Here is a 12,455-nt window from a genome sequence, read left to right as displayed (position 1 = left end):
AGGCCAATACATAGCATAAGCAGTTTCTTGCAATTTTGTCGTGTTGAAGACATAAAGAGGTGGAGATAGTTCCTCTCTCATAATAATTGCAAGTAGGAGCAGCAAGCACATGCATATTATATTCATCAAAATCATCATGTGCTATGGTAAAATGCAACCCATCAATGTAATCATTAATAAGTGCAAATTTCTCCGATAAAGTGTAGTTTGGAGAATTCAAAAAGAGAATAGGACTATCATGTGTGTGTGCAATAGCAATAATTTCATTCTTAACATAAGGAACTATAGCAAGTTCATCTCCATAAGCATAACTCAAATTGGCATCATGGCCACAAGCATAGCAAGCATCAAGTTCATCAAAAAAGGGATATTTCAAACGAATCAATGGGATCATAGGAATTATCATAGCATTCATCCTTCGGTAAGAACGAAGGGACATTAAACAATGTATGAGTTGGAGGGTTATTCTCATTAGAAGGTGGGCACGGGTAGCTAATCCGCTCTTCCTCCTTTTGTTCTTCGCTCTCCTCATCATCTTTTTCATCTAATGAGCTCACGGTTTCATCAATTCCTTCTTCCATAGACTCCTAAAAATATTAGTCTCTTCTTGGATAGCGGGGATTTTCTCAATAAATTCATCAATTTCGGAATTGTATTTATAATTATCATAGCAATATTTAAGGATAGGAAAATTTTCAAGTCTATAAACTGAATCATCAAAATCTTCAAACTTTTCAAACAAAGATTCAATTTCGTAAGCACCCTTAAAAGCAACAAATTCTTCTATTCGTTCCACATCATAGTAATCATATATACCATTAGCATAAGAAGCCAAGGTTTCATTAGCACTAAATTTGCATGAAAAGGGAAGGTCTGGAGCGTTCATCCTAGAGCAACAAGTATAATCATATCTTAAGCATAGTTCCCGAGCATACCAATGCAACATATGAATTTGATCCCATAAAAGTTTCCCTTTTGTGTCAAGCGATAATCCCTAAAGTATTCACATTGATCCAACGTTACTCCCATTATCAAGTTGAATGGGGGTTTCTCGGGATTATCAAAGTATTGACTAATATTTTTCACATAACGAGCATCGAGGGTTTTAGGAGGTTCCCCATCTCCATGAGTAGCAAGTACAACTAATTTTTTGGTGTTTCGTGTTCCATATCCATAACTAAAGATATAAAACAACTTAGAACAAAAAATAAAAACTACTTAGTGATAAAGAAAACAAGCACACACGAGAATATTCACCCCATGCTATTGCTCCCCGGCAACGGCACCAGAAAAAGGTCTGGATAACCCACAATTATAGGGGATCGTTTGTGGCCTTCTTCGATAAATAAGAGTGTCGAACCCAACAAGGAGCTAAAGGCAGAACAAATATTCCCTCAAGTTCTATTGACCATCGATACAACTCTATGCACACTTGACGTTTGCTTTACTAGAAACAAGTATGAAACTATTTTGCAAGGGTAAAACTATGAGTACTTTGCGAGAATAAAACTACAAATAAATTTCAAGATAATAAAAGTGGATAGCTTTTGTCAATAAGAAAGTCATTTGTCCCTAGGAAATCGATAACAAGTACCGATAATCAGTATTGCAATTTTATATGAGGGAGAGGCATGAGCTAACATACTTTCTCTACTTGGATCATATGCACTTATGATTGGACCCCTAGCAAGCATCCTCAAATACTAAAGATCATTAAGGTCGTGAAACCCAACCATAGCATTAAGTATCAAGTCCTATTTACTCTCATACGCCATACCCCACTTACTAGGGTCTAAGCTTCTGTCACTCTCGCAACCCACCATAAGCGTACCATGGAAATATTGCAACACCCTACAGCGGGGACCCCTCACGTTTGTGCCAGATGGAGGGCACCATAGGACAACACCATAAATAAAATATACAATCATACCAACCAAGATCACGATTAACCCACAAGACAAAACGGATCTACTCAAACATTATAGGATAACCATAGATCATTGGGAAATAATATATGGAGTTGAGCACCATGTTGAAGTAGATATTACAGCAGGGAGAAGGGGCGTTACACTGCTGCATAGAGGGGGGAAAGTTGGTGTTGACGGTAGCAAGATTGTTGATATAGATCGCCGTCATGATCCTTGCCCCAACAGCACTCCGGCGCCACCGGGAGAGAGTGGGAGGGAGCCCCCTCCTTCTTCTTCTTCCTTGGCCTCCCTCCTAAATGGGAGGAGAGTTCCCCCTCTAGTCCACGGCCTCCATGGCGGCGGAGGGGCGGGAGCCCCTCCGAGATTGGATCTCCCTGTTTGTTCTCTTCTGTTTCGCGTTCCCCAGATCTAGCCGAAAACCATTTCTTATATTCCGGGAGATCTTTAACTCCGATTGAGCTGAGATTTTAACACATTTTTTTCCGAATATAAGATTCCTTGCACCCGAAATAGAGCTCCAACCAACGTACGAGGTGAGCACAACCCACCACCATGCGCCTGGCCCCTAGGGTGTGTCCCGGTGTCTTGTGGGCACTCTGGGCCCCCGTTTGCGATGATTCATACTCCCAAAAATCACATATATTCCAAAATAATACTCCATAAAATTTAATTACATTTGGACTTTGTTTGATATGGATTTTCTGCGAAACAAAAAACATGCAACAAAGAGGAACTGGCACTGGGCACTGGATCAACAGGTTAGTCCAATATATCATATAAAAACTTGCCAAAAATATGTGAAAGTAGTATAATATTAGCACAAAACAATCAAAAAATATAGATACGATGGAGACATATTAGTCTACCCAGCCTGGTATATCTCTCAGTACAAGACGTAAATTCCCAAGCACAACTCCAACTGGTCACCTGCTGCTCCTGCTCCATATGTGGCCCCTAAGGGGCGCAATCCTAGGCCAAATGAGAGTACCACGTATACTCCTGGTATGTCCTGCACAGCTCCCATCCCACATGGGAAGGGCAAGAAGGTGGTGTATGAGGCTTTCTTTGCCAGAGGGGAGAAGAAGTCTTTGTTCAAGACTATTAACAACATGGTCAAGATGTGTCAGTCCATTCAGCGCAGCCAGATCAAGGAGATCAACAAGGACAAGCTCATGAGGCGTCAGCAGAAGGCGGTGCGTGCTATAGCTGGTGAGGAGGTTGCCTGAGGGTCCACGGACATTGACAGTGATGCCACAGCTTGTTCCTTTCCGATGGTAGGGTGGCGTTTTGATGATGATGATGATGATGATGATGATGATGATGATGATGATTCGAGCGCGCCTCCTCTTGTCTAGTGGTGTCTTTGTGTTGCTGTAACATCCCAAATTTTCAATTTGGAATGTTATACGTAGGTCATTCATGCATATCATATTTTATTTGTTTTCGTTTCGCGATCCTCGAAAATTTTAAGCAACTCAAGGACACTCGGAGAGAGTTTGGGATTTCACGATTTTCATATTTGAATTTTATCAAATATCGAAACAAGGTTCATTGGTTTTATTATTTTTCTCTTCGAAAATATTTCATATTAAAATATATGAGAGGAGATAATATGACTTCTCCAAAATAAATGAAATATTGGAGGAAAAATATTAAAACCAAATATTTGATTTTATTCAGATTTTATTTCTATTTTATTTGCATAGGAAAAATATGTGTTTTTCAAAATTGCATTTTAGGCCGAAATAAATGTTCACCTTGTCCGGCATATTTTTAGAGGACTCGGAAAATTTATTTCAGGATTTTTGGAGTCCATTTAGTATTCTTTTCTTTCTTTTTCTGCACGACATAATTTTTGGAGGCCGTACCCGAGCGGGACTCCGCTTGGGGGGGGGATTTATAAGCCGGGCCCCCCTGCCACCAAAGCCCACCCACTGCCGCCGCCACCGCCGGGCGCCGCCTTGGTTTTCGTGAGAAAAACCGATTGGTTTTTTTCTGAAACCCTAGATCCTTTTTTTAGATTCGGTTCGTTTTTTCGGTTTAGTTATTTAGCGGACGTTCATCCGTACGTTTGTTTTAACGAACGATTTTCGCCGTTAGTCACAGACAACGAACGTTCATTCGTTAGCCTGTTCGTCCGTTTTTCTTTTTCTTGGGTTTTTCGCGATTATTTTCGATCGCGATTTTTGATCCGATTTTCGTTTTAGTTATCTTTTCGCTCGCTTATCGGAATCAGATGATTCAAGCGCCTAGACATTCATCTCGAAACCCTCTTTCCGTTTAACCAACTTGAACAAGATTTTGGTACTGTAAAATTTGACTTCAGTCCAGATTAGCAATCGGATCTTGTTTCTTTCGCAGTTTGTGTTTCGTTGCTCCGTCTGATTCGATTCTTTTTGCAAACCAGAGTTCTTAAGTTGAACTTTCTGGTTAGTTCTTCTTATTCGAGTTTTACCCGTGCATCTTTGCTTGGTTGCTTATGTATGCTATTGTTTGTTTGCGATAGAACACCCGGAGTGCGAAGCGTGCTACTACGAGTCTTTAGGGTTTGCAGATCATCAGCAAGGCAAGTAACACTTTGATCATACCCCTTTATTACCCAGTTTTTATGCATTAGTTCCAATCCTCAAACATGGCATGATTAGGAAGTGATTAACTTGTGGGTTTGGGAAGTAGATGATGAGGTAGAACCTATTACCTGTTTTATTATCAAACCCTCGGGAGTTACCTCTACGTTGCTTATATTGCTATGCCATGCTCATAGACGTGGATTGGGTTTGAGTGTATCCTTGACATATGTGAGATTGTTAATTGATGGTTCAACTTAAGGTGGCAACTTTAATACACATCCAGGTGGATTGCTTGTTTGGGCACCTGGATAATCCAGTGTTGTCCTAGGATATCCCGGAGTACCCGTGTGATCATCCTACGGTCCGCCACCCAGGCTCAAAGGGATCTTAAGATTATCCATGCTAGAAACTTCCATGTGCAGCCACAAGCCATAATGGTCTCTGGCATAGTATGAGTAAGTTGTGTGAGCTCTTTCAGTGGTGGGCTAGCAGATGTAGAGGGAAAGTAGGTGTAACTGTCCACCCAGAGTAAAGAGTAAATGCTTCTGAAAGACTGTGTCTCGGTCATCCATTAATCAAACACCATGTAGTGCGAGAAATCCAACAGAGGAGATCGAGTCTTGTGGGGAAAAGTGTGCAAACCTCTGCAGAGTGTACAATCTAATCATGGTTAGCCGTGTCCCCGGTTATGGACATCTTGAGTATCTAGTACTTGGATTATCCTATGGTATCTCATCACTCTATATTAATTTGTTGGGTTAATGAACTACTTTAATTGGGATTGAGTTGGAGGAACCTTCTCAATGATGTTTCAGCTACCATGATAGTTAAAATAATAAACTTATTCCTTTGTTGTAGGGAAAAATTGGCTTTTCGCAAAAAGATTATAACCATACAGCCTCCACCAGTCAAATATGCATATAGTGTTAGCATTATTTCTGTTCATTGCTCTACTGTGTTACATTGCCAGCATATTCCATGTGATGACCCATTTCGGGCTGCAACATATCACCTTGCAGACTTTTCAGAAGAGGAGTAAGGTTCACTAGGTCGTTGCCGTGCAACTCAGCTATGTCGTTGGAGTTGATGGACTCACTTTATCTTCCAAGCCTTCCGCTCTTATCGTATTAGATGGCCTTAAGCCATATTTATTGTAATAAGTTCTCTTTTGGAGACTTTGATGTATTAAGTGTGCGATTGCTACTCTGTTATAAATCCTTCGAGTACTGTGTGTGTCAGCATTACTGATCCAGGGATGACACTGAAGCACAAAGACTTGACAGTTTGAGGTCGGGTCGCTATAAAGATGGTATCAGATCACACGCTGAGTGTAGGACACGACCACTAAGCTAAGCCCTAGATCACTGTCGGCATTCTGGGAACGGGGGTCCCCAGACTTGCCTGCCTGCGGCCTGCGGCTTGGCTCAAAGGGGGCCCCAGCGCGGTCCATCTTCACCAATACAGACCCAAGACCCTCGCGAGGGGCCAAGCCTCACGGGGCGGATGACGCGGAGCTTCCTCAGGCACGGCCTCATCAGGCTGGCTCGCGAGGAGGCAGAGAGATCAAGGCGGGGTACCTCAGGAGGTGCCCGTGACGCAAGCCATGACGACCAAAGGTGCCAGGCGGGTGCCAGCCCGCGCAGCGTCCTCCTTTCCTCTTTGGTGCAAAGGGAACAAGCGTAGCCGCGGAGTACCGAGGCATCAGGCAAAGGTCGCCATTTCAGTGCAACAAGACAAAGACCAGGAGGACTGTAAGACGGAGGTCATTGTGGAGCCCAAGACAGCGTCACCACCAGAGCTTTGTGCAGGCGAAGACTACTTTTGTTAGGATAGCTGGTACTAGTTGTCCCCCTTTCAATTAGCCCGCCATTGTTGGCTCCCTTCCCGCTCGATATTTGGGAAGAGGACCAGGGCCCCTATAAATAGGACCAACCACCCACAAAACAAGGGGGGACGAGGGAAGAGAAAAAGGACGAGGGAAGAGAAAAAGGACGAGAGAAGGAAAGAGAGAGAGAGAGAGAGAGAGGAGGGTGACTGAACTCCTCCCAGCATTTCATCGCCCCAGCCAAGAACAGACCCTCGCGAGGCTGTTCTTCCTTGTATTGTTCATCATCATCAGCCCAAGAGGCAATCCACCACACCACACACTGGAGTAGGGTATTACACCACAACGGTGGCCCGAACCAGTATAAACCCTGTGTCATTCGTGTTGTTCTTTCAATTGCTTAGATATTAGCGAGGCGGAGGGGTGCAGGTAGGTAGGGGGCGAAATCTCCGCGCGCACCCCAGTGTTCGAACCTCAAGGGTCTGCCGAAACCCGAAACCCGACATTTGGCGCGCCAGGTAGGGGTGCGCCGGAATTCGTCTTCCACCGCCCCGTTCTCCTCCGACGATCGCACCCATGTCTGACGCTCGTCGGGCCCGCACCGAGCGCCGGGCCGCTCTCGCTTCCCGCGTTGCCCAGACGGCTCCTATCGGCGGGCGTCCACGCCGTTCCCCGTCACCTGCCGTCAACGCCGCCACCGGCCCGGCGGGGGACGAGCAGCAAGCATTGTCTCAGCATCCGTCCGTGCGGCAAGACGGCAGCACCGCTACTCCCTCGCTCACCCCAGCTGGTTCTTCGTCCCGCGCGCTCCGTGCACCCATGGAGGCTCGAGCTGCGCTCATCGCGGTAAACGAGCTCCTGTGCTACGTCCCGTCGACGACGTCTATGAAGAATGGCTCGACCGCGTCGCCGAGCTCGTCCGCGCCGCAGGGGGCTCTCTTGCGTTGTCCGCTCCGCTGCACCGTACCCTGCCCCGCGCGGGCGATGAAGCTCCGGCGGCGCCCCGGCCGCCTCCTCCACAAGAAGGCGCCATGGCTCCAAGGCGCGCGGCCCTTGGGCGGAACCCGCTCCGTCAGGTGCCAGCGCGGCAAGAGCAGAGCTGCCAAGAAGTCCCTCGCCCGCAAGAAGCTGCACGGGCGCTCCCTGCTCTAGCACGTCGCGACACTGCTCCTGCTCCCGCACGTCAAGACCCAGCTGCAGCGCGTGGGTACATGCAAGACCAAGCTCTTCATCACCCAAGGCCTCCCGTGGCCACAGCAGGCTGCCGTGCCTTCACCACCGAGCTACGCAGCGTCGCGTGGCCCGGCAAGTTCAAGCCAGACCTGCCTCCTTGTTACGACGACACGGCTGACCCTACGGAGTTCCTCCAGCTCTACGAGCTGGGCATCGAAGCTGCCAACGGAGACTAGAAGGTCATGGCGAACTGGTTTCCCATGGCGCTCAAGGACGGGGCCCGCACCTGGCTCCTGAACCTGGCTCTAGGCACAATCTCCTCCTGGGACGAGATGCGCACCCGCTTCATCGCCAACTTACAAGGTACTCGCGACCGGCCACCCGCCGTGAGCGACATGCGTCGCATCAAGCAACAACCCGGGGAGACCCTGCAGAAGTACATCCAGCGCTTCAACAACGCACGCCTCAAGATTCCCATGGTGACTGAGGAGGCCATCATCTCAGCCTTCTCCGACGGCATGCGCGATGTCAAAAATGAAGGAGGAGCTGGCGATGCATGAAGACCTGTGCACTTCCTTGGAGCTGTTCAACTTGGCGACCAAGTGCGCCAGGGCTGAGGAAGGGCGTCTCTCCCTCCTCGAGCTGCCTGCCGCAGACCTAGAAGAGAAGAAGCCCAAGGCCAAAGACGTGAAGCGCAAGGGGGCTGCTGTCGGATTTCAGGTTCCGGCAGACCCTTGAGGTTCGAACACTGGGGTGCGCGTGGAGATTTCGCCTTCTACCTACCTGCACCCCTCCTCCTCGCTAAGATCTAAGCAATGGAAAGAACAACACAAATGACAAAGGGTTTATACTGGTTCGGGCCACCGTTGTGGTGTAATACCCTACTCCAGAGTGTGGTGTGGTGGATTGCCTCTTGGGCTGGCGATGATGAGCAATACAAGGAAGAACAGCCTCGCGAGGGTCTGCTCTTGGCTGGGGCGATGAACTGCTGGGAGGAGTTCAGTCACCCTTCTCTCTCTCTCTCTTCTCTTTTTCTCGTCCTTCGTCCCCCCGGCCCCTTGTTCCGTGGGTGCTTGGTCCTATTTATAGAGGCCCTGGTCCTCTTCCCATATATCGAGCGGGAAGGGAGCCAACAATGGCAGGCTAATTTGAAAGGGGGACAACTAGTACTAGCTATCCTGACAAAAGTAGTCTTCGCCTGCATAAAGCTCTGGTGGTGACGCCGTCTTGGGCTCCACAATGACCTCCGTCTTGCAGTCCTCCTGGTCTTGGTCTTGTTGCACCAAAATGGCAACCTGATGCCTCGGTACTCCACGACTGTGCTTGCTCCCTTTGCACCAAAGAGGGGAGGAGGACGCTGCGCGGGCTGGCACCCGCCTGGTGCCCTTGGTCGTCATGGCTTGCATCACGGGCACCTCGTGAGGTACCCCACCTTGATTTCTCCGCCTCCTCGCGAGCCAGCCTGATGAGGCCGTGCCTGAGGAAGCTCCGCGTCGTCCGCCCCGCGAGGCTTGGCCCCTCGCGAGGGTCTTGGGTCTGTGTTGGTGAAGATGGGCCGTGCTGGGCCCCCCTTTGAGCCACGCCGCAGGCCGCAGGCAGGCAAGTCTGGGGACCCCCATTCCTAGAACGTCGACAGTAGCCCCCGGGCTTAAGGTGCACCCGTACGTGGCCGTGCAGGGAGGCGGAAGGGCAAGAGCGAAGCGCCGCGGGCCCTAACAGCCTGCGGCCTTTGGCGCCGCATGGCAGTTGATTGGACGTGGGCGCCTTAGCAACCATGCAAGTTGATAAAGGAGCGGCATCTGCCTAGGCTTTGCTTTTTGCTTTCTCCGATTGCTGCTGAAATCCCCTTTCTTGCGCCTCTCCTTCCTCCAAAGTTTCCAGATCTACTCCGACCGCGTGACCGAGGAAGCCATGGCGCCTCGTCAGCACCCGGCCGCAGCTTGGTACTCGTCTGCCCTGGACTCGCCGAATGTGTCGGAGGCGAGCCTTGCCCGGTTGCGCCGGATGGTGGTGGTGCGGGGCATCGACGGGGCGAAGGTGTTCAAGGCCGGCTCCGCCACCCCTGAGGGTCAAGGGAGCACCTTCTATCCGTTCTTCATAAGTGCCATTGCTGCTGGCCTGGTGCCTCCCTTCTCCGAGTTCTTCTTCTCTGTCCTCCGCCATTACAAGCTACAGGCTCTGCATCTCCACCCCAACTCCGTCCTTCTCCTGGCTATCTTCGCCTATTACTACGAGGCTCACGTAGGGGTGCAGCCCTCAGTGGCCTTGCTGCGCCACTACTTCTACCTCCGGACCTCTCGCGGTCCTGCTTCCGCGTGCGCGAGCTTCATCGCGTACGGTGGCGCCATTGCCATCTCGAACCCTGGGAAAAGGATTGAGGGCTTCAGGAGCAAGTGGGTCTTGGCGGATTCTGGGCGCATTCACCCTCGGCTGACCTTGCCCACGGAGCAGCCCACGAGCTCCAGCGATTGGGGTCGAGCGGAGCTCGCGGACCCCCGTGCGAAGCTGGTGTTGGAGAAGATGGATGCGGATCTGAGGCCGGCCAACATGGCAGCGGCGAAGCTGACCGGCGCATCGCTGCTGAGGGAATTCCTGGAGCACCGGCTGGCTCCGCTTTGGCTGTACTCACCCCCGATGTGGAGGCCCCATTCAAGCCCCGCGGCCTTGGCCGACGGAGATCTGGCTGCGGTCCTCCAATCTCTGGTCGGGGGTGATGTGGCGAGGTTGGAGGGTGCTCCTACGCCCTTGTTCCTCCGCGACGACTGGGAGCATGTAGTGGAGTCCATGCCCGTCTTCAACGGGGATGGGCTCGTGCCCATGGAAACTCCCAAGGAACCGGTGGACGTGCCCTCCAACGACTCCAGCGAAGAGGAGGAAGGAGGGGAGCGGGAAAGAGGGCCTCACTCTGAGGCGACTGACGGAGAGTCGAGGGCTCCCCTCCCCCGGCGCAGGTCCCGCGTTCTTTGCCTCTCTCCAAGCGATGACGACGAGGATGATGACGAGCAGGACGGTGGGAGCTTTCCCCCGATCCCGAAGAAGGACAGGATCGGGCTGATCTCTCACGGGACTGCCCCGGCCCCGAGGCGGACCGCACCTTCCGCTTCCAAGCTTCCCGAGGTTGACCCTTCCAGCCGGCTTTCAGGCTTCAAATTTGGCCGGAGGCCGCTCGAGCTCATTGGCGATGACCCGTAAGCATTTGATTCTTGTTTTTATTTCTTATTCTGCTTATGAGGCTTGACGTCCGCATCTCTTGCACAGGCTGGCGCCTGCAGCAAAGAAGTCGAAGGGGGCTCCTGAGGTTCTATCCGTGGCAGCGCCTCTGCCGCGAAGGAGGGTGACCGTGACGCACGGGCTTCCCCTGCCCGGTCGTCCTCGTGAGGCCTGGCTGAGCCGGCTGGGGCGAGCTCGGCCCCCACGGCCCAAGTGACTCCCGAGGTGTCCTTGCCTGCCGCCGCCACTACAGCCGTTGGGGCGCAGCAGACTCTGCCTCAGGATGATGTGGCCGCGCGGCCGCCTTCTCCTCCTACTCCACCGGCTGCTGTCTCTCCGACTGCTTCCGCCGTTCTGGATCGTGCTGTCGCTGAGCGGGACCGACTGCGGCAGGATCTTCTTGGTGCCGACCCTCGCTTGGTGGCCGAGTGCTTGGAGCTGGCTTCTGGATGGGTTCGCTCCGACGCTTCGATTCGGGCGGCACTGGTTCAGGCCTCGACGGCTTGCGATGAGGAGAAGCAGGCCGTCCTTGAGGCGAAGGCTGCTCGTGATGCAGCCCTGGGGGAGGTGGTCGACGTCCGTGGTCACTGCAAGGCGCTAGAGGACGAGCTATAGGGCCTGCGGGACCAGCTCGCGAAAGACGTCCGCCTTCGCCAAGAGCAGGAAGAAGGTGTGAAAGCTCGTGAGGCAGCCGTCAAGGAGAGGGAGGTCAAGCTCAAGAAGCGCCGCGACCGCCTAGGCGCGCTGGAGCAGGAGTTGGGGGCGAGGAAGGCCGAGCTGGACGACATGGCCCTGGTTCTTGCCGAGGACCGTGTGGCCTTCACGGAGATGGAGGCGAAGGCTCGCTCCTCGCTGAGGACGCTTTACGACAGCGGCCTGGAGAGCCCGATGGCTGGCGCCGAGGATGGCCCCGCCAAGCTGCTTCCCTTCCTGGTTCGCGCTCTTGAAGATGTCGCCCTTGGCCTTGGCCCCATGACGGAGGCGGAGGCGCATGTCCTGTCTTCTGCAGCACTGACGCGGGTGCTCACCCACATCTACCTTCGCGATCCCGACGTCGACCTCGACGGCATGCTGGAGCCAGTAAGCGGCGAGCATGCCGCTGCCGCTACCGAGGCTGTGAAGGGTCGCGCGGAGGATCTGCTGGGGAAGTTCCGGGCCTTCAGCACCAAGCCGAAGCAAGGCGCTGCCGACCCCGCCGCTCCATGAGGCGCACCCACTCCGTGACGCTCCACCGCCGACAAGTGACTCCGTTGTGGCTCCTGTCCTGCCTTTAATTCCTGCACATGTATCATGCCTCGGGGAGGCGTTTAAACTTGCGTTTGGCATTGACATAACAATATGGACTGTGATATTTGCTTTTGAATTCCTTGAAATTTGCACTTTTCCTTCCTACTTGCTTATGTTCTACGCCGACAGAGCCCGGCCCCGCGCATACCTCACCCAGCATTAGTACCGACCGGAAACCAGGACGGGGCCAAGGAGTGAGGGGCTACGTGACAAGTTAGGCTCCTGAGTCGCGATGCTCAGGAGTCCCCCTTGGCGCACGAACAACAAGTAGGGAGGTGTGATGTGGGTGGATCTACCGTTCTACGTCTGCAGAGCCCGGCCGCGCGCATACCTCACCTAGCGTTAGCCTTTCAGAACTAAGGAGTGAGAGGCTACATGACCAGTTAGGCTCCTGAGTCGCGATGCTCAGGAGTCCCTCTTTACGCTCAAACGACCTTCGTACCTTGGCTCCGCTCGGGGAGA

The sequence above is a fragment of the Triticum dicoccoides genome, chromosome 2A (assembly GCF_002162155.2).
Source record: "Triticum dicoccoides isolate Atlit2015 ecotype Zavitan chromosome 2A, WEW_v2.0, whole genome shotgun sequence".
Taxonomy (NCBI): Eukaryota; Viridiplantae; Streptophyta; class Magnoliopsida; order Poales; family Poaceae; genus Triticum; species Triticum dicoccoides.
This window is presented reverse-complemented; position numbering follows the sequence as displayed.